Below are 21,051 nucleotides of genomic sequence, written 5' to 3' on the forward strand. Positions count from 1 at the left end.
CTGCTTCCAGTTCCAATTAAACACTCATTCACACAGTTAATGGAATTAACATTTTACGTTCAATAATTATAATAATAATAATAATTTATTAGATTTGTATGCCACCCCTCTCTGTGCACTCGGAGCGGCTCACAACAAATAATACAATACAACAAATCTAATATTAAAAAAAACATCTAAAACCCCACGTTTAAAACCATGCAACACAATCATTCCATGCGTTAAGTATATATATAGAATAGAATAGAATTTTTATTGGCCAAGTGTGATTGGACACACAAGGAATTTGTCTTGGTGCATATGCTCTCAACGTACATAAAATAAAATATCCCCCGTGCCTGGCGACATAGGTTGGTCTTTAACAACTTACAAAAGACAAAGAGGGTGGGGGTGGTTCTAATCTCTGGGAGGAGTTGATTCCAAAGGACGAAGACTGCCACAGAGAAGGCTCTCCCCCTGGGGCCCGCCAGCCAACATTGTTTAGTCCACGGGACCCGGAGGAGGCCAACTCTGTGGGACCTAATCGGTCACTGGGATTCGTGTGGCAGAAGACGGTTCTGGTGGTATTCTGGTCCGATGCCATGTAGGGCCTTATAGGTTATTATCAACACTTTGAATTGTGACCTGAAACTAATCGGCAGCCAGTGCAGGCCACGGAGTGTTGGAGAGACGTGGACAAATCTAGGTAGCCCTACAATAGCTGTCGTGGCCGCATTCTGCATGATCTGAAGTTTCCAAACACTCTTCAAAGGTAGCCCCATGTAGAGAGCATTGCAGTAGTCAAACCTCGAGGTGATGAGGGCATGAGCGACTGTGAGCAATGACTCCTTGTCCAGATAGGGTTGCAACTGGTGCACCAGGTGGACTTGTGCAAATGCCTCCTCACCACAGCTGAAAGATGGTGTTCCAATGTTATCTGTGGATCGAGGAAGATGCCCAAGTTGTGAACCTTCTCTGAGGGGGTCAATAGCTTCCCCCCAGGCTAATGGACAGACAGAGGGAATTGTCCTTGGGAGGCAAAACCCATAGCCACTCCATCTTGTCAGGGTTGAGTTTGGGCCTGTTGACACCCATACAGACCCCAACAGCCTCCAGGCTCCAGCACATCACTTCCACTGCTTCTCCGAATGGACATGGGGTGGAGATGTACAACTGGGTATCATCAGCATACTGATAATACCTCACCCCATGCCCTTGGATGATCTCACCCAGCAGTTTCAACCTTGAGCTGGTGGTGAGATTTGAACTGCTGAACTACAGCTAGGAGTTAGCTGAAGTAGCCTGCAATGCTGTATTCTACCCACTGCGCCACCTCAGCTCTTTCAGAATTTGTATTTTTCTGAAAGTTTCACTGTAATTTGCTGTCTATAATAGTCTATAATAGTCTAGTGTAAGCACTCAAGCATGCACGATAATGCACATGCACACTCTTTCGGCACCCAAGGAAAAAAAGGTTCACCATCACTGACCTAGACTCTGACTAGAATGCAGTGTTGACTGATAAGGAGTCAGTCGAGATGCCTGGGGCCCATCTTAGTCATGTTGTGTGGGAGGAGTTTGACCTGGTAATGCCTGAGTGGACAAGGCCATGGGAGCTGTAAGGTCTGCCACCTACTTATCAGACCTGTGTGCCTCCTGGCTGGTTTCTACCAGTAGGGAGATGACAAGAGGTTTGATCCAGGTGGTTATCAATGCTTTCTTGGTGGAGGGGTCCTTCCCATCTCTTTTAAAGGAGGCAGTAGTGCATCCCCTCCTCAAGAAGTCTTCCCTGGATCTGTTTACTTTAAACAACTATCATCCTATCTCCAACTTTCCCTTTTTAGGGAAAGTTGTTGAGAAAGTGGTGGTACTTTAACTCCAATGATCCTTGGATGAAGCTGATTATCTAGGCCCTCAGCAGAGTCACCTCTTTAGGGTGACTCATTCTCTTCTCAGTGTAGAGGGAATAGAGGAGCCCTTGCAAGGTAGTAGTGAGGAATTTGTTCCCTTTCTTTTGGACAAATTCACACAGATTCGAATGGAACTGGACTCTGATTGGGCAATTCCAACTGAGATGACAGGACCAGGTTTTAGTGGAATGAATTTCATCCTGCAACTCCTGAGGATGTGGACAAGGCTGTGGGAGCGATGAGTTCCTCCATATGTTTGTTGGACCTCTGCCCTTCCTGGTTGATTTTGGCCAGCAAGAAGGTGACACGAGGCTGGCTCCATGCTTTGATTAACACCACCTGCAATTATTAAAGAAAGCAGTGATGAAGCCCTTTCTCAAGAAACCTTCCCTGGATCCAGCTGACCTTAAAAAATATCATCCAGTCTCCAACCTGCCCTTTATGGAGCAAAATCTGAGCCACCAATTCAAATCATACAAGCATCTGGAGCCCTCCATTGATCTCCTCAGCTTCTGAGTCACCTGTAGTAACCAGATAAAACATTTGTAATTAAGATTGGGGCAAATGGCCATCTTAGAGCTCCTGATCCCAGCTGCCATTTTGGTTAGTCGTTTATGCCGTGCCTCACTGTTCCTAGGCCTATACCTCACCTTCCAAAATCTCTCAATGAGAGGAAAGGAGGAAGCATAGGCAGAAGCAGGGCAGTACCATACAGCTCCCACCCTCCAATCCTAACCGTGTTACAGGGTCTCAGATTGGGTCTCAGATTTTGTCAGGAGACCTTCTCTCACTTGACAGGGTTCAAATACTCCAACATAGAAACCTAGAAGACTGACGGCAGAAAAAGACCTCATGGTCCATCTAGTCTGCCCTTAAACTATTTCCTATATTTTACCTTACAATGGATATATGTTTATCCCAGGCATGTTTAAATTCAGTTACTGTGGATTTACCAACCACGTCTGCTGGAAGTTTGTTCCAAGGATCTACTACTCTTTCAGTGAAATAATATTTCCTCACGTTGCTTTTGATCTTTCCCCCAACTAACTTCAGATTGTGTCCCCTTGTTCTTGTGTTCACTTTCCTATTAAAAACACTTCCCTCCTGGACCTTATTTAACCCTTTAGCATATTTAAATGTTTTGATCATGTCCCCACTTTTCCTTCTGTCCTCCAGACTATACAGATTGAGTTCATTAAGTCTTTCCTGATACAGCAACCTCTGGGGGCAAATCTTCCAGCCCACTAGTACTGCACTACCTGTGCCACCATCATCTCAGAGACCGCTGACCTCTGAGGCCCCCATGGGGGACCATGACCAAGCATCCATTTGGCCCCAGCAGCTCCTGAGGTCACCACTGCTCCAGGCCAGTAACTGCTCCCTGCTTATACGGTTGACACCTCATAATGCGATGGTCCAAATTAACCAGGCTGACCTCCAGGCCATGCATGCCTGTGCGGTCCAATAGGACATAGCTGCAGGATTGTCCCAGAATCGTTAGCAGCCTATAGTACCATAGCAAAATTCCCTACCTGTCCCCTAGCCTGTTCCCCAAGGGATATGCCTCAATGGTTTGCGGTGGGGGATAGAGCCCTTGGTTCCTCAGAATCCTCAGCAGAGGAATCATCAGATCAGTCAGCTGATGTGGTCCTGTCGAAGGATGAGGGATTCATTCCAGACACTCCCTCTTATTCTTCACTTTTCAATCTGGCAATTGCCAACATGGTGGTCTCCCAAAGAATGCAGTGGTGCTGACAGTGTCAAGGGATGCCCACCATAAATGGCATCTGGTGTCCACTCCCTTCAAGGGTTGGACCCTGTTTGGTGAAGTGCTCAAACCCATCCTGACCAAGACCAAATATTGCAAGAGGGTCCTACCTTCCTTAACTCACAATGGGGGGATCCAGTCACAATCCCCTTGCAGGTAATTCTGGGGTTCTGATCCCCCTCCATCCAATCTATTTTCTTTTATTGGGGAGCATCTATTTGTTAAATTAATGCCTAAATATTTTTTTAACAATTTGTAATCCCAATTCTCCTGCTAATTTTTCCTCTTGATTTGATGTCATATTTTTTGTTAATAATTTGGTTTTTTGTTTGTTTATTTTAAGGCCTGCCACTATACCATATTTTTCTATTTCTTTGATTAATATTGGGCCTAACTTTTGTGGGTTTTCTAGAAAAAATACTAGGTTGTCAGCAAATGCCTGCAATTTGTATTCCTCTGTTTTGATTTTTTTTAATGTTCGGATTGGCTCTAATTCTATTTAATAGTGTTTCAAGAGTTAATATAAAAAGCAGAGGTGACATTGGACCTTCCTGCCGAATTCCCTTTTTTATCTGGAATTTATTTTTGTGATTTATCTGGTATAGAATGATCTAGTAATGTCTCCATTTATTACCAGTTGACTGGAAACAATATATGGTTTCTATCATTTGTATAAATTTATCATCAAATTCCATCTTTTTAATCTGCTGTTTCATATATTGCTAATTCACATTATTGAACACTATTTTGCACATCCAATAAGACAAGGGCCACTTGCCTTTATTGTTGTTGTTATTATTATTATTATTATTATTATTATTATTATTATTATTATTATTAATTAGATTTGTATGCCGCCCCTCTCTGCAGACTCGGGGTGGCTTATATTGCTTCTGATCTATTTCTTTGACAGAAAGCTGTATTCTTTTTGTTCTTTCTGCCATTATATTCATTATACTCCGGAGAGGGGTGGCATACAAATCTAATAAATAAATAAAACATTTTGTAATCAGCATTTAACAATGAGATTGGCCTATAATTCTGTATTAAATTTGGGTCTGCACCCTCTTTTGTAATGTGGTGATATGCTTTCCTCCACAATTCTGATATTTTCCCTTTTGTCAGGACATCATTGTAAAGATCCAATAGTAACTGTTCTATTGTGTCACCTATATTTTTATAAAATTATCCTGAAAGCCACCTGGTCCTGGGGCTTTGTTGTTTTTCTATTTTCAAATAGCACTTTTACATTCCTCTAAGGTTATTTCCTTGTCCAATAGTTGTTTGTCTTCTTCCTTTAAGGTTGGCATCATTTTCTGTTGAAGGCATTCATCATTTGTCTCTCTCTATTTGTTTGTACACGTTTTTTGAAATATTCAACTACCATTTCCTTTATTTTCCCTTCATTATTTTGTGGCTTCCCCATTTTATCTTTTAATTGGTGAAACATTTTACTTCCCTTATCTTTTTTAATTTTATAAGCAAGCTATCTGCCTGGATTATTGATGTTTTCAAAATATGACTGTTTCATGAATCTGAGATTTTTTACATATTCCAATTGTTCTAACATATTTAATTTGTGTTTGGATATTGTTAATGCTTCTTTCATGTCATCATCTTCTGTTTTTTCCTGGGATTTATTTTCTAGTTGTTTAATTTCTTTTAAGACTTGGTTTTGTTATTATATTTTTTTCCTTGGTTTTTCTTCGTATATGATATTATTATACCACTAGCATATGTTTTTAAAGTATCCCAGAGATTTTGTAGTGTGGTAGGTTGTTTTATATTTTCTTTTAAAAATAGTTCTAATTCTTTTACTATCCTTTGCGTGCATTGACCATCTTGTAATAATTGAGTATTGAATGTCCATCTTCTATTGCTCTATTTTGTGTTTTTCCATACTATAGTGTTGTAATCTGTCCAGATGTTTGGGGTAATTTCTATTTTTTATATATGGTTAGTCAATTTACGGGATAACCAAGCCATGTCTATTCTTGTATATCATTTATGTGGATGGCAATAGAAAGTGGACTGTCTTTCTGTTGGATATAGTGTTCTCCAAAGGTCTATAAGATTTACTTCTTCTATCATATCGAAACATGTTTTTTAAATTTGTTTGTAGTTTTTAAAATTTGTTTCTTTTTATCCCCGATGTGATCTTTTTTCTTATCTACTATACCATTGTAGTTGCCTACTATACTTTTTATATCCTGTCTGTAGTATTTTTCATGTGTTTTCCTTTAAAAGTTATAAAAAGTTTGGTAGATAAAAAATTATCCACTAACCTGCAACTCCTACACTACAAAAATAAATGGACTTCACAACTCTATCAAGGTAAAACAATAGATGCAATTTACATAGACTTTTGTAAAGCCTTTGATTCAGTAGTACAGGATAAATTACTTTGTAAACTAAAATCTTATAGCATATCTTAACGATTTGATAATGGTGTTCTTGTCAAGGAGACAACAAATGGTTAAAATTGGAAGTGCCCTATCAAATCCTGCACCTGTCAACAGTGGTGCCCCTCCAGGCAGCATTCTAGAACCAACACTATTCATTCTTTACAGAAACGATCTTGGTGATCATATTATAACTAATTATGTTCTCCTTGTTGACAATGTGAAAATATTCAACACGTTTTGTTAAACAACATAAACAAGCATTTTGGTGTTGCATTAGGGAGGGAACTCCTTGCCTTGCTGGGCAGCCTCCCTCCACCTCAGCATTGCCTGGGGTGCCCCTCTTCTTTTGCTAAGTCCTCCAGAATTTCCTTATCTTGAAGAGTCCCCAAATGTCAAACTGTTCAGATTTGGAAGACAGAGATAGTCTTCTTCCTCCTACCTCACTCAGCTCTGCCACTGGAAGTCCTCCTACATTTGTCATGTTATTAATCTCAGTTTGGTCAACTTTTTCTAATTAGTATTTAATCCCAGTTTGATACAGTAAAGGAGTAAAATAATTACCAATGCCAGTTGCTATTATAGAACTTTAATATATAGATCAACAGGTGAAACAATTATATTTTCCAGATTATATATTTAATCAAAATATTTGTATCTCAGGATAATTGCTTGCACACCTTCCAGCCACCATGTTTCAAAACCTTCAGAACTCTTCAGACTCTTCAGATATTTTATCCGATGCTATTAGAGAAAAACCTATAGACATTTATTTAAAAGAAGCAAGAATTGCAAATTTAGAAATAAGATAGAACCATAAGTCATCAGCAAATCAATTTTGAAAATACTGGTATTAATAGACAATGTTCTATAAAAGTGTACATCAGTATATTATTGTGGAGTTATTAATGTACTTGTATATATTTTTTCATTTGTTATGTTTTATTGATTCAGTTACCCCCATCCCCAAAAGCAGCATTTATTCAGAATATGTTCTGATATACAAGAGAATTACTATTATTAGTACATAGTTCATACTATTATTAGACAAGCTCTCAGAACCATTGAACTATATCTTTCAAATATCCTGGAGGACCGGGAAACTGCCAGAAGACTGGAAAAGAGATGATGTAGTTCCCATTTTCAAAAAAGGGGAAAAATAGAGCCAGGAAACTATCAACCTATCAGCCTGACCTCAATACCAGGGAAGATTCTGGAAAAGATAATCAAGCAAGAAATCAATGAACACCTAGAGGTAAACAAAGTAATAATCAAAAGCCAACATGGGTTTGTCAAAAACAGATCATCTGAGACTGATCTTATTGCATTCTTTGACAAAGTGACAAAATTAGTGGACCAGAGGAATAATAATAATAATTTATTGGATTTGTATGCCGCCCCTCTCCGTAATTTGTATGCTGCCGATTTAATTTACTTGGATTTCAGTAAAGCATTTGATAGATAGACAATAACCTACTACTAGCTAATGTTGAAAGATATGGATTAGAGAGCAACACCATCAGAGGGATACAAAATAGGCTAACCAACTGCACTCAATGCATAGTGCTCAACGGAACTGCATCTATATGGAGGGAAGTATGCAGTGGAGTACCCCAAGGCTCTGATTTAGGCCCAGTACTCTTCAGTATCTACATCAATGACTTGGACAAAGGGATAGATGGAGAACTTATCAAATTTGCAGATGACACCAAACTGGCGGGAATTGCCAACTCTCCAGAAGATAGGTTCAAGATACATTGGGCGCTATAAAAAAATGAAATTCAATGCTGAAAAAGGTAAAGTTCTACATTTAGGCAACAAATACAAAATGCATACCATAGTATATGCAGTACATTGTAACTGTGAGAGGAATCTTGGAGTCCTAATGGACAACCATTTAAATATGAGCCAGCCATGTATAACAGCTGCCAAAAAGCCAACACAGTTCTAGGCTGCATTCAGGAAGGGATAGAATCAAGATCACATGAAGTATTAATACCACTATCTAATGCATTGGTAAGTCCACACTTGTAATACTGCGTTCAGTTTTGGTCACCATGATGTAAGAAGGATTGAGACTCTAGAAAGAGTGCAGAGAAGAGCAAAAAAAGATTATTAGGGGACTGAAAGCTAAAAAATATGAAGGATGGTTGCAGGAACTGGGTATGTCTAGTTTAATAAGGGACTAGGGGAGATGTTATAGCAGTGTTCCAATATCTCAGGAGTTGACACAAAGAAGAGGGAGTTGAGTTATTCTCCAAATCATCTCAGGGTAGGACAAGAAACTAAACAAGGAGAGAATTAACTTAGAACTAAGGAGAGAATTCCTGACAGAACAATTGATCAGTTGAATGGCTTGCCTCTAGAAGTTGTGAATATTTCAACACTGGAAATTTTGAAGAAGATGTTGGATAACCTCTTCTCTGAAGTAGTGTAGGGTCTTCTACCAAAGCAGGGGGTTGGACTAGAAGACCACCAAGGTCAATTCCAACTTTGTTGTTTGTTTGTTTGATTGATTTATATGCCGCCCCTCTCCGAGGACTTGGGGTGGCTTACAACATATAAAAGAAAACACTACAAATATCCTAAATCCAATTAATTTAGACTAGCTAATCTAAAAAAACCCATAACATTAAAAATCAATCATTCCAATTCCAACAACAAACATACATTGCATTTGTCAGTCAGGAGGCTAGAGTCTAATAGCCCCAAGCCTGGTGGCCTAAATGAATCTTCAGATTCTTGTGGAAGATGAGGAGGGTGGGGGCAGAGTGAATCTCTGGGGGGGGGAAGATTCCAGAGGGCCAGAGCCCCCACAAAGAAGGCTCTTCCCCTAGGTCCCACAAAGAAACATTGTCTAGTTGATGGGACCTAGAGAAGGCTGACTCTGTGGGACCTAAGCGATTGCTTTAGACTCATGCAACAAGAGGCGGTCCTTCAAGTAATCTGTTCTGATGCCATGTTGTTGTTGTTGTTACTACTATTACTATTACTATTATTATATTTTATTTTATTATATTTTATTTTATTATATTTTATTATTATTATTATTATATTTTACTCCATGACTCTATATTAAAGTCATGGAATCAATCATAAACCAATTAATTACCATCTACCAATTAACAATCTTTTCTCTAACAAACAATTTGTGTCAGAAAAAAATATATCTTGTAACCTAAAACTCCTCCACTGCAAGAATATATGGATTACACATCTCGATCAGAGCAAATCAATAGATGCAATTTACATTGACTTCTGTAAAACTTTCAACTCCGTGGTTTGTAACAAACTACTTCCAAAACTGAAATCCTACAGATTTACCCCTTAGGTACAGTAGATTTATGTATGGTATGACTGAGTTGTATGTTTTTAATAATGCTTTTTAATGTGTTTTTAATATATTGGATTTGTCACGTTGTATTTTGTTGCGAGTCGCTCCAAGTCCTCGGGGAGGGGTAGCGTACAAATATAATAAATTATTATTATTAATAATTATTATTATCTCAGGATTCCTACATGGCTGGATAACTGCGTTCCTATCAAACAGACAACAAGTTGTCAAAACAGGGAGCATCATATCTAATCCTGTTCTGGTTAACAGCGGCATACCCCAAGGCAGCATACTAGGACCAACATTTTTCATACTCTATATAAATTTATTTATTTATTTATTAATCAGATTTGTATGCCGCCCCTCTCCGCAGACTCGGGGCGGCTCACAGCAATCGCCATACAATGTAAACAAATCCAATATTTAAATTAATTTTAAAACACCACAAGTTAAAACCAATCATACACACTAGCATACCATACATAAATTTTATAAGCCTAGGGGGAAGGAACATGTCAATTCCCCCATGCCTGACGACAGAGGTGGGTTTTAAGGAGCTTACGAAAGGCTAGGAGGGTGGGGGCAACTCTGATATCTGGGGGGAGTTGATTCCAAAGGGTCGGGGCCACCACAGAGAAGGCTCTTCCCCTGGGTCCCACCAAACGACATTGTTTAGTTGACGGGACCCGGAGAAGGCCAACTCTGTGGGACCTAACTGGTCGCTGGGATTCGTGCGGCAGAAGGCGGTCCCGGAGATATTCTGGTCCGGTGCCATGAAGGGCTTTATAGGTCATAACCAACACTTTGAATTGTGACCGGAAACTGATCGGCAACCAATGCAGACTGCGGAGTGTTGGTGTGACATGGGCAAATTTAGGAAAGCCCATGATAGCTCTCGCAGCTGCATTCTGCATGATCTGAAGTTTCCGAACACTTTTCAAAGGTAGCCCCATGTAGAGAGCATTACAGTAGTCGAGCCTCGAGGTGATGAGGGCATGAGTGACTGTGAGCAGTGACTCCCGGTCCAAATATGGCCGCAACTGGTGCACCAGGTGAACCTGGGCAAACGCCCCCCTCGCCACAGCTGAAAGATGTTTCTCTAATGTGAGCTGTGGATCGAGGAGGACGCCCAAGTTGCGAACCCTCTCTGAGGGGGTTAGTGACTCCCCCCCCAGGGTGATGGACGGACAGATGGAATTGTCCTTGGGAGGCAAAACCCACAGCCACTCCATCTTATCCGGGTTGAGCTTGAGTCTGTTGACACCAATCCAGACCCCAACAGCCTCCAGGCACCGGCACATCACTTCCACTGCTTCGCCGACTGGACACGGGGTGGAGATGTAAAGCTGGGTATCATCTGCATACTGATGATACCTCACCCCATGCCCTTGGATGATCTCACCCAGCGGTTTCATGTAGATATTAAATAGTAGGGGGGAGAGGACCGACCCCTGAGGCACCCCACAAGGGAGTAACCTAGAGGTCGACCTCTGACCCCCCACTAACACCGACTGCGACCGACCAGAGAGGTAGGAAGAGAACCACTGAAGGACAGTGCCTCCCACTCCCAACCCCTCCAGCCGGTGCAGAAGGATACCATGGTCGATGGTATCGAAAGCCGCTGAGAGGTCAAGAAGCACCAGGACAGAGGATAAACCCCTGTCCCGGGCCCGCCAGAGATCATCCATCAGCGCGACCAAAGCAGTTTCCGTGCTGTACCCGGGCCTGAATCCTGACTGCTGAGGACCTAGATAATCGGCTTCTTCCAAGGACCGCTGGAGTTGGAGCGCCACCACCTTCTCAACAACCTTCCCCATAAAGGGAAGGTTGGAGACTGGTCGATAGTTGTTGAGAATGGATGGGTCCAGGGAAGGCTTCTTGAGGAGGGGGCGCACAAGTGCCTCCTTGTAGGGATCCGGGAAGGACCCCCTCCCCAAAGAAGCGTTGACAATCTCCTGGACCCAGCTCCGTGTCACCTCCCTGCTGGCCGAAACCAGCCAGGAGGGACACAGATCCAGTAAACAGGTGGCGGAACTCACAGCTCCAATGGCCTTGTCCGCTTCATCAGGTGTCACCAGATCAAACTCTTCCCAGACAGGTGGACAAGTACGTGCCCCAGTCACCTCAACTGACTCGTTGTCAGTCGACTCTGTATTCCAATTGGAGTCGAGGTCCGCTCGGATCCGAGCGATTTTATCAGCGAAAAACGTGTTAAAATCCTCGGCACTACTCTGCAAGGGCTCCCCAACTCCCCCCTGATTAAGAAGGGAGCGGGTCACCCTAAACAGAGCGGCCGGGCGGGATTCCGCTGATGCAATCAAGGCGTAATGATACGCGCATCTTGCCGCCTTGAGCGCCACTTTGTAAGTCTTAACATGTGCTCTTACAAGTGTTCGATCGGATTCAGACTTACTCTTCCTCCATCACTTCTCTAGACGTCTCTTCTGGCGTAAATGACCTTTTCAATTACATTACAAGCAACTGTGTTCTCTTCGCCGATGATGTAAAACTTTTCAGCACCACCAATAACATAGCTACTCTCCAGAAAGACCTTGACTTTGTGTCAGAATAGTCAAACATCTGGCAACTCCAAATCTCTACCAAAAAATGCTCTGTCCTACACATTGGCAAAAAGAATCAGAGCACCAAATACAAGCTGAAGGCCTTACAGACAATCCTCACTCTGTAAAAGATCTTGGAATACTCCTATCAAATGACCTAAGTGCCAAAGCCCACTAAGTGATTTCAAACTATAAAAATTAATGCTCAACAGGAATGTAAGAAAGAATCAACCAACCAAAAGGCCAATACAACTTTCTATTAGAGATGTTCTCTGATGGGTTGGGGTAAAAGAAGGGAAAATAATAAGAACATCATATTATTATCATATCAGCTGTTCCTCTATTGTACATGCCTCATGACATTGGTAGCATTCACATTGCTCTGTTGTCATGTTTACTTTGTCACTTTGGTAAAATCATCACATTCTAGAGACACTTCTGCTCTCTAATAGTGTTTAAGGAGGAAATAAAAAATATTCTAAAAAGGGGAACAAACTCTTAGTAAAATATGAGGAGAAGAATAAGAGTTATTGTTAATGAACTCATTGTTTAATTCATTGTGACTGCGCAAAATAGAAAGCCGAGAAGAACCTGAACAAGAAAAGTCTGCAAAGCCGAGAGGTTACGGAGCATCAGAAAGAACTACTGAGAGAATTGCTGAACTGATAAAAGGACATGAGAAAGAACAGCAGAAAAGGAGAGGTGAACTGCTGAGGACCCCTGAATAGACCTATGCTTGGTCTCATGAATGCAGCTGCCCTCGACCTGTGCTGAGCACCTGAATTAAATCTAAACCGCTTATGCCGGTGAGTGAAAGCAGCCAGCATTGGCTTGGTTCGGTGGCACTCACCGTAGGAGTCGGGGATGAGGGAGATAGAAGACAGCAATGACAGTGGTGGTTGAAGAGTTATACCAAGACAGAAGGAGCAGATGTGGGCTCCCCAGCTGGTGAGAGCAGCTGGCACACCCCCATACACCCCCACTGGTAAAAATGGCTGCTAACCACCCCCCAGCTGGTGAGAACAGCTGGAGACTCCACTATTGAATGGTGCTGGTTCTGCCTAGCTGACTGGTGGGAGGAGCTGGTAGAGGCAGAACTGGGTAGCGAGAGGAACATAGTGAACTGGAGTGAATGGGCAGGTGAGAGCTGCCACCAGTTTAAAGACCAGTTAAAGTGTGTTAGGATTCTACTTTTGTCAGTGGAGTAAAAATCTGCCAGCGAACGAATGTGATGGAGTGAATTTGGAGTAGTTTGAAGAGCTGAAAAATGGAGACTGTGTCGGAGGGTGGGTTAAGATGGCGATGGCCACTCCAAATGCCAGAGTTGAATAGCAAGGCTGGCTGTATTAGAACTCGGTGGTGCAAGATGACAGCCAACCACTGAGAGCTTTAGGACATTGAGGAAAGTGGCTGGATGTGGAGGATGACCAGGCAGATGGCTGGATGTCAGAGGATGTTGAAGATGCTAAGACTGCTGGGGTCGCCAAGGTACACACCCAGGCATTGGAATAGCACAAATCCACATCATCGAGGCCTGCCCCGGTCTATGGACTGTTTGAATGCAGTTGTGATAAGAATTGACAGGAGAGTAGATCATAAGAGTCTCCTGTGTGAAGCCCCTTTGAATTTGGCCAGGGGATTCACATTTGTGATGCTAACACTGGGCTTGAAATGTAGACTGTGCATTTTAAAGACTGCTACCATGCCTACCTTTTCCTCTGTGAGTTGTATCACTGGACCTTTTAACCTGAACTCTATTATAAGACATAGAGACAATCTTTATACCTTTCTTAGGATATGGACTATCCTGTTTGGGGACCAACCTTTAGAAATAGACTCCTCCAAGCTGTATGATACTGAGGAACACTGCTCCAATTATTATGCAATCAGCTACCCAAACCCAGTGTTTTTACCATCTTGCAATACTATCTTGTAATTTGTATTGCTGCCTGTGCATGGGAAGGATCTGTTGGGGTGGAAATTGTGAGCCGTGGGAGGGAGAGGATTTAACCATTTTAATTAGATAAGGAGGGTGGATGGAATGGTGTGAATGGTGTTAGTAAGCAAGGAGGGGGATGATTGGTTAGTCAGAATGGAGGTGAAGGCTGGTGCCTCACCTACCATATGTGTCAACTGTGGGGGGGCAGGGACCCAGCTGTATCCCCGAGACTGATGTGTATGGAATGGCAGGCCTGCCTAGAGAAAGGGAGGCAAGCGAAGTTGGAGTGAAGAGCTGGGACATCATGGTCATTACTGGGAGGGCAGGTTTGGCAGGAGCCGAGGGGAAGGTCACTCTTGGGGAATGAGGACTCGCTGCTTGAAAGCAATTCCTTGTTCTGGACCCTCGGTCTCATCCCTTGTAGCTGGTGTCATATGTAATCAGGTCCTGGTCCTGTTTAGGGTAAACCCATTCCCTTCTGAATAGGGAGGGAGAGGTGGACCCATTGCAGGGTAGAGCTCAGGAATTTGTTCATTTTCTTGCAGATAAAGTCACTCAGATTCAGAATGATCTTGACTCCAATTGGGCAATTCAGACTGAGGCAATAGGGTCAAGCTTAGTCCTGTTATTTGGGATGAGTTTGATCTGGTAACTCCTGATGAAGTGGACAAGGTCATAGGAGCTGTAAGTTCCTCCACCTATTTACTGGACCCGTGCCCCTCCTGGTTGGTTGCGGACAGCCAGAAGATGACAAATGGCTGGATCCAGGCATTGATTAATGCTTCCTTAAGTGAGGGGTAATTTGTTGAGAATATTGTGGCACTCCAGCTCTGGAGGTCCTTGGATGAAGCCGATTATCTGGACCTTTTCAGTCTAGCTTTAGGACCAGTCAAAGCACAGAAACTGCTTTGATCATGCTGATGGATGATCTCTGGCAGGCCTGTGATAGGGGTCATTCCTCTATCCTGATGCTTCTTGACCTCTCAGTGGCCTTCAATACCATTGACCATTGTATTCTTCTGCAATGGCTGGAGAGGTTGGGAGTGTGAGGCACCATTTTATGGTGGTTCTTGAGGAGGGATCACACAACCACTTCCTTCAGCAGCTGCAGAAATGACCCCTCACAGAAAGGAAACTTGACAGCTTTAAGACTTGTGGACTTCAATTCCCATTCCTGAGCTAGCATAATTGGAGGAGGAATTCTGGGAGTTGAAGTCCACTAGTCTTAAACTTGCCAAGTTTGAAGTTTGTACAACGTGTCCATGATTGTATAAAGTATACATGTTTGTAAAAATTATTCTGCTATACTGGTATTTTATTAAATAATATATTACTGCACCATTTGGTTCAGAATACTTTTTTCCTTGTTTTCCACCTCTAAAATCTAGGTGTGTCTTATATACTGGTGTATCTTGTATTCCAAAAAATACATTATATGTGGAGATACTAAGTACAAAACATAGAATCCCAAGGGTTCAAGACACACACACACACACACACACACACACACACACACACGGAAAATAAGTAGATTCTTAAAGACTTTCTCAACACCATTACATCAGAGACATATGCATCTTAAGAAAAAGAAAAATTCAAAGTGATTTTAGTAGTATTTAAATTAAAAATGTTTCCTGGCAATTAAAACGGTTGCATTTGTACTGCTGCAAGAAATATCAAAGATTACTTCTTTAAATGTCTCCTTTTAATTTTTCATGGTTTTTCAAAGATCTTTCCTAGGTTTATGTTTCCATAGTTTTTAAACCTACAAAAATATTTATTCAATAAAAAATTGTAAATAAAAGACATTGCTTCATTTGATAAAGCATAATAGAATGTTACCATTTACAGCAAGTCCCACCAGAAGGACACCTGTATGATGTAACACGAATGGGTTTACACTTCGGAACACAGTGGCCAATATCTATGGGACAATCAATTCCAGCAAGGTTTTCTTGGCCGGCTGCTGCATAAAAAATGGGGGTGGGGGGAATACCATTGGCATTTTAGAATCGATATGTATTAGTACCAATTATATTTTATTATTTCCATAAATCTTACATGTTTCATGACTTACATTCATTTTACAAATAATAATAATAAGAAGCAGTGCAAAATATTTATTAAAACTATTTGAACACTTTTGGCATTAAAAAAAATCCCTATCAATCAATATTATAGTGTAAGGCAGCTTTACTTGGAACAGATTCAATCTAGCAACAAAACCTTTAATAACATTGGAGAATATCTGTCAATCTCCATTCATTGGGAAGGATTTGTTAGGTAGATAAAAGTGTCAAATCTAGTCTAAACATCCAGCTGACTATTCAACAAGCCAATAATAATAAGATGTTTATTAGGGTGCTGATTCTGTCTTAGGAAGTGTATGAACTAGAACTAGATTCAAGCCCATTCTCACCTATGAAAATTGGACGATTAGATAGAAACTGCTAGTGGAGATGATAATATATGGGCTCAGCTATTTAAAATCCTAAAACATTATGCTATTAAAGTGCTTCAGTCCAGCACTCCAGTATTCCAACAAATTTGGAATAGTTAACAATGGGCACAGGATTGGAAAAGGTCAGTTTACATTCCAATCTCAAAGGACAATGTCAAATAATATTCAAACTACTAGGCAATAGTGCTCATTTGACAGGCTAGCAAGTCAATGCAGGGTACATTATATATACAGAGTACATCATACAATATTAAGATTGCTAGAAGAAATACTGTATTTTTCGGTGTATAAGATGCACCCTTTTCGTCTCTAAAAGAGGCTGATAATTTCGGTGCATCTTATACTCTGAAAGTAACTTTTTTTCCAGCCCTAACTAGCTGCTAACGATCTTCCCAGCTCTTACCTTGCAGTGTCTTTCACTGTTTCTCTCTGCGAATAATGTTTCCCAAGCCCTTTGCAGGGGTTTTTTCACTGCTCTAACTTGCTCTGAGTAAGTTTATTTCCAGCCCTAACCAGGTACTAACAATGTTCCTAGCTCTTACCAGCTTGCAAGCTCTTAGATTGTTACTCTTTTTGAAGAATGTTTTCCAAACCCTGTCTTTGATTTTTTTTTTCATTCTCCATTTGTTCCAAATATTTGTTTCTAGCCATAACCAGGTGCTAATGATGTTCCCAGCTCTTACCCGCTTGCAAACTCTTTCATTGTTACTTTCTGCAAACAAGAATGTTTTCCAAGCCCTAAGTCTTCAAGACTCATGGAAATAAGTCTTCCCATAGATATAATAATGTTTAAAATACAAGTTTTCAGGATATATCAATGCTTTATTTTAATGTGTTCAGCACATCCAATAAATCAAGTCAATTTTGTTATTATGCAGGACAAATAAAGACTGAAGATACACTCACAAAATAAGATATTATTTTATCTTATTTATTATGTTTCCAACAGTATCTCTCTCAGATATGATGGGAGGAAAAGAAAAATGACTCTTTTTAAAAAAAAGGCAAACTGCTAAGATGAGACATGGCATTATTATACAAGGCAGGTAGATATGATCTCCCTGAGACATTACTTGTGGGGGAAATGGGGTGGAAATTTGTAGTCTGAAATACAGTGATCCCTCGTTTTTCATGGGAGATGTGTTCCAAGACCACTGGTGAAAAACAAATTTCCGTGAAGTAGACGAAATATATTTTTTAATGTATTTAAAGAGTATTTGGACTTTTAACACCCACCCTTTGCATTAAACAGTCATTCTATAATGTTTCTCAGATGATATCCTACCAGTTTCTTTAATAGAGTACAGTAGTACTGTAGAAGAATTTTATGAATTTTAATGGATTTAAATTTTTAATGGATTTAATGGATTTAAGCCCCCTTTGAAAAATGAAACAGCGAATCCGCAAAAGATGAACCGTGAAGTAGCGAGGGATTACTGTACCCCTAACGCTCTTTGACTTCAGGTGATCAATACCAAAAATAAAAATAAAACATGTACAGAATCATTATGAAAAGTATTTGAGATTAATCTGAAATATACCTCACCTAGTTCACCTAGGTTATTTTAGGTCTCTCCTTACCTGTTTGGTGGAAAAACAAGAAGATGGCAACAAGGAGGAGAAGAGCCTTCATGGCTGAAGCTCAGAGCAACCAGTTCAAGAGGCACAAGTTTCTAAGTTGGATCAAGTGGTATTGAGCAGTTCTTTACTGAGGCTATTTATGCAGCTTTAAGGAGCACAAGGGTCAAAGGTGACTGAATTATTGGCAACCTGGAGAAATGACATGAGGAAGCCAGCAAGAATTCTAGGAAAGGAGAGTAGTAGGCAGTTAAAAATAGCTGCCTCTTTTTAAGGCTAATTAAGTATCTAATTTAGCCTAGCTAATGCAGCTATTGTTTATTTTGATTTATTTCCCTCTCCCTCAGCCACAAGAGGGAGCTTCAGTACAAAGAGCATAACATGAAAAATGTTAAATTAGTTTTAATGTTATAAAGCTAATACTAAAAAGTTTATATTTTTCTCACATACAATACCATTTAGTTATTTAAATACTATAATATTAAGAATGAACTTCCTAACTGATCTCCAACTCTTTTAATCTTATTCATTTAATAAATTCATATTTTAGGCCGAAGATTACGCTATTTTTTAGAGTATAAGACACACCGGACTTATAAGACGCATCTAAATTTTAGAGGGGGAGTACAAGGAAAAAAATATTCTGAACCAAATGGTGTAGTGATATATTTTTTAATAAAATACCAGTGTAGCAGAATACTTTTTACAACCATGTACACTTTTTATAAACTTCAAACTTGACAGCTTTAACACTTGTGGACTTCAACTCCCAGAATTCTGCTCCCAGTCATGCTAGCTCAACAACGGGAGTTGAAGTCCACAAGTCTTAAGCTTGCCAAATTTGAATACCCTTGCACCCCTAACCCGGGGGCAGTGAAGGGCTGCAAAACATTTTACGACCACTCTGTGGGCATGGCTTATTTTGTAGGTGTGGCTTGCTGGACATGTGGCCAGGTGGGAGTGGCTTGACAATCATGTGAGTGGGGTGGCTAAAAGGTCATGTGACTGGCTTAAAGGTGGCCAACTTGACGTCAGTCGCATCAAGTGCTTGGGTTAGGGTTAGGGTGTCTGGCATCTCCTCGACACCACCTCCTGGAAAACCCCGGCACAAGATCAACCAACATGGCATATTCAGAGCAGTAAAGAAGTGAGCACTACACAAAGCCAGGGTTGCAAATGAGAATGCTGTGACAGTGGTGCCCACACGTCTGCCTAAAATGTGACAGAACATTTCGTGCCTGTATAGGCCTTACCAGCTACCTGCGGACAAATCATGTACATCCCATAACCCATTAGATGTCAAGGCCCTCGAACACAAAGGACGAACATCATGCGTTTGTACGTGACACTATCCGAATGGCTGAACTAATGAATATCAATAATCATCTAAATTTGTTCTCAATTTCTAGACTTGAAAACTAGAAATGCTCCTCTAATGCACTTAGGAAATTCATCTGCTATCATTTCCCCGTACGGAACAATTGTATCCAACTCAGTCAAAGTTAAACAAATAGACTTTTTTTTGTTTATTTTAATTGTTTAATAAAGCTTATTTTTTTCTTTAAAAAAAAGAGTGTGAGGTACTTGCAGTACTCAAGTTAATACTAAGTAATTTCTAGGTAATTTCCACCTAATCACATGGAAATTATACATTCGTAATGTTATTAATCTTTTGATTAACTTTTTTTAATTAGTATTTATTGCCAGTAAAGGAGTATAATAATTATGAATTACCAATTGCTAGTATAATGCTTTAATATACAGATCAAAAGGATAATTGCCTGCACCCTTCCAGCCATTATCTTTTAATATCTTCTTCAGAATTCTTCAGACTCTTCAGAGTTTTCCTAATACTGAAAATGGACTGCTGGGGGCCTACAGACATTTATTTAAAAGAAACAAGAATTTCAGATTTATAAATGAGAGAGAACCATGTCAGCAGTAAAATAATTTTGAAAATTCTGGTATTAATGTTCTATAAAATTATATTGTTCTAGAGTTATTAACTTATTCATATATTTTTTCATGTGTGATATATTTTATTGATTCCCAAAAGTAGCATTTATTCCCAATATGTTCTTAAAGTATTTACTTAAAGTAAATCTCTCTAAACTCAACTGCAGGAAATATGACTTTAGTAGCCCAGTAGTTGATGCATGGAATTCATTACCAGACTCTGTAGTATCATCACCTAACCCCCAAAACTTTACCTTTAGAGTCTCCACTGTTGACCTCTCCTGATTCCTAAGAGGTAAGTAAGGGGCGTGCATAAGTGCACCAGAGTGCCTTCCATCCCCTGTCCTAATGTTTCTCTTTTACTAGTATCATGTATATAAATATTATTATATAAGGCCGAAATGGATCTATCCTAGTCTCCCTTAATTTTAAAATTCCAGCTAAAAACATTTAACACATTATTATATCTGTGTATACCACCAATATGTACTTGACAAAACAAACAAACAAATAGAATTACAATTAGTAAGGGAAATAATGTCATTGATTGAAAAAAAGGTTCTTGCTACAAGCATAAAAAAATGGAAGGAGAGAAACCATCCATTGAACAATTATTTTAAAAGAAGTGTTATGTTCTAGCCAAACAGCAAACAGCACAGAATAAATACACTATTTGCTATGTATTTCTGTGCAAGTATGCCTGACCTACAAAAATGGCAAAGAATTGGAGAAATGTTTTCTTCCTTCCTTCCTTCCTTCCTTCCTTCCTTCCTTCCTTCCTTCCTTCCTTCCTTCCTTCCTTACTTACTTATTTATTTATTTTGTTGTTGTTGTTGTTGTTGTTGTTGTTGTTGTTGTTGTTGTTGTAAGGAACCTTGTAGGCCATCTAGTCCAACCCCCTGCTCAAGCAGGAGACCTTATTCATTCATTCATTCATTCATTCATTCATTCATTTATTTATTTATTTATTGGATTTGTATGCCGCCCCTCTCCGTAGACCAGTGATGGTGAACCTTTTTTTAGTTTGTGTGCCAAAAGGGTGTGTGTGGGTATGGTAGCATGCATGCCCATGCCTACATCCCCCCCCACACACACACATGCACATATTTTTTTCTGGCATCTCCATGTAGAAAGAAACCCTCAACCCCTGTCTTCATTCATTC

At 40.3% G+C, this 21,051-nt stretch overlaps 1 long non-coding RNA gene across 2 annotated transcripts; it reads right to left on the minus strand.

The window, feature by feature from the left end:
- Positions 1 to 6,632: 6,632 nt before the first annotated feature.
- On the minus strand, positions 6,633 to 19,911 carry LOC139157731 (uncharacterized). Of its 2 annotated transcripts, none has more exons than XR_011557546.1 (4): positions 19,667 to 19,911; positions 17,936 to 18,124; positions 15,736 to 15,859; positions 6,633 to 6,818 (listed from the first exon to the last, which is right to left on the minus strand). It is a non-coding gene; the product is annotated as an uncharacterized lncRNA (long non-coding RNA). The 2 variants fall into 2 exon arrangements; XR_011557545.1 differs by having other exon boundaries at positions 17,936 to 18,158.
- Positions 19,912 to 21,051: the final 1,140 nt, after the last annotated feature.

The sequence above is a fragment of the Erythrolamprus reginae genome, chromosome 1, assembly GCF_031021105.1.
Source record: "Erythrolamprus reginae isolate rEryReg1 chromosome 1, rEryReg1.hap1, whole genome shotgun sequence".
NCBI lineage: Eukaryota > Metazoa > Chordata > Lepidosauria > Squamata > Dipsadidae > Erythrolamprus > Erythrolamprus reginae.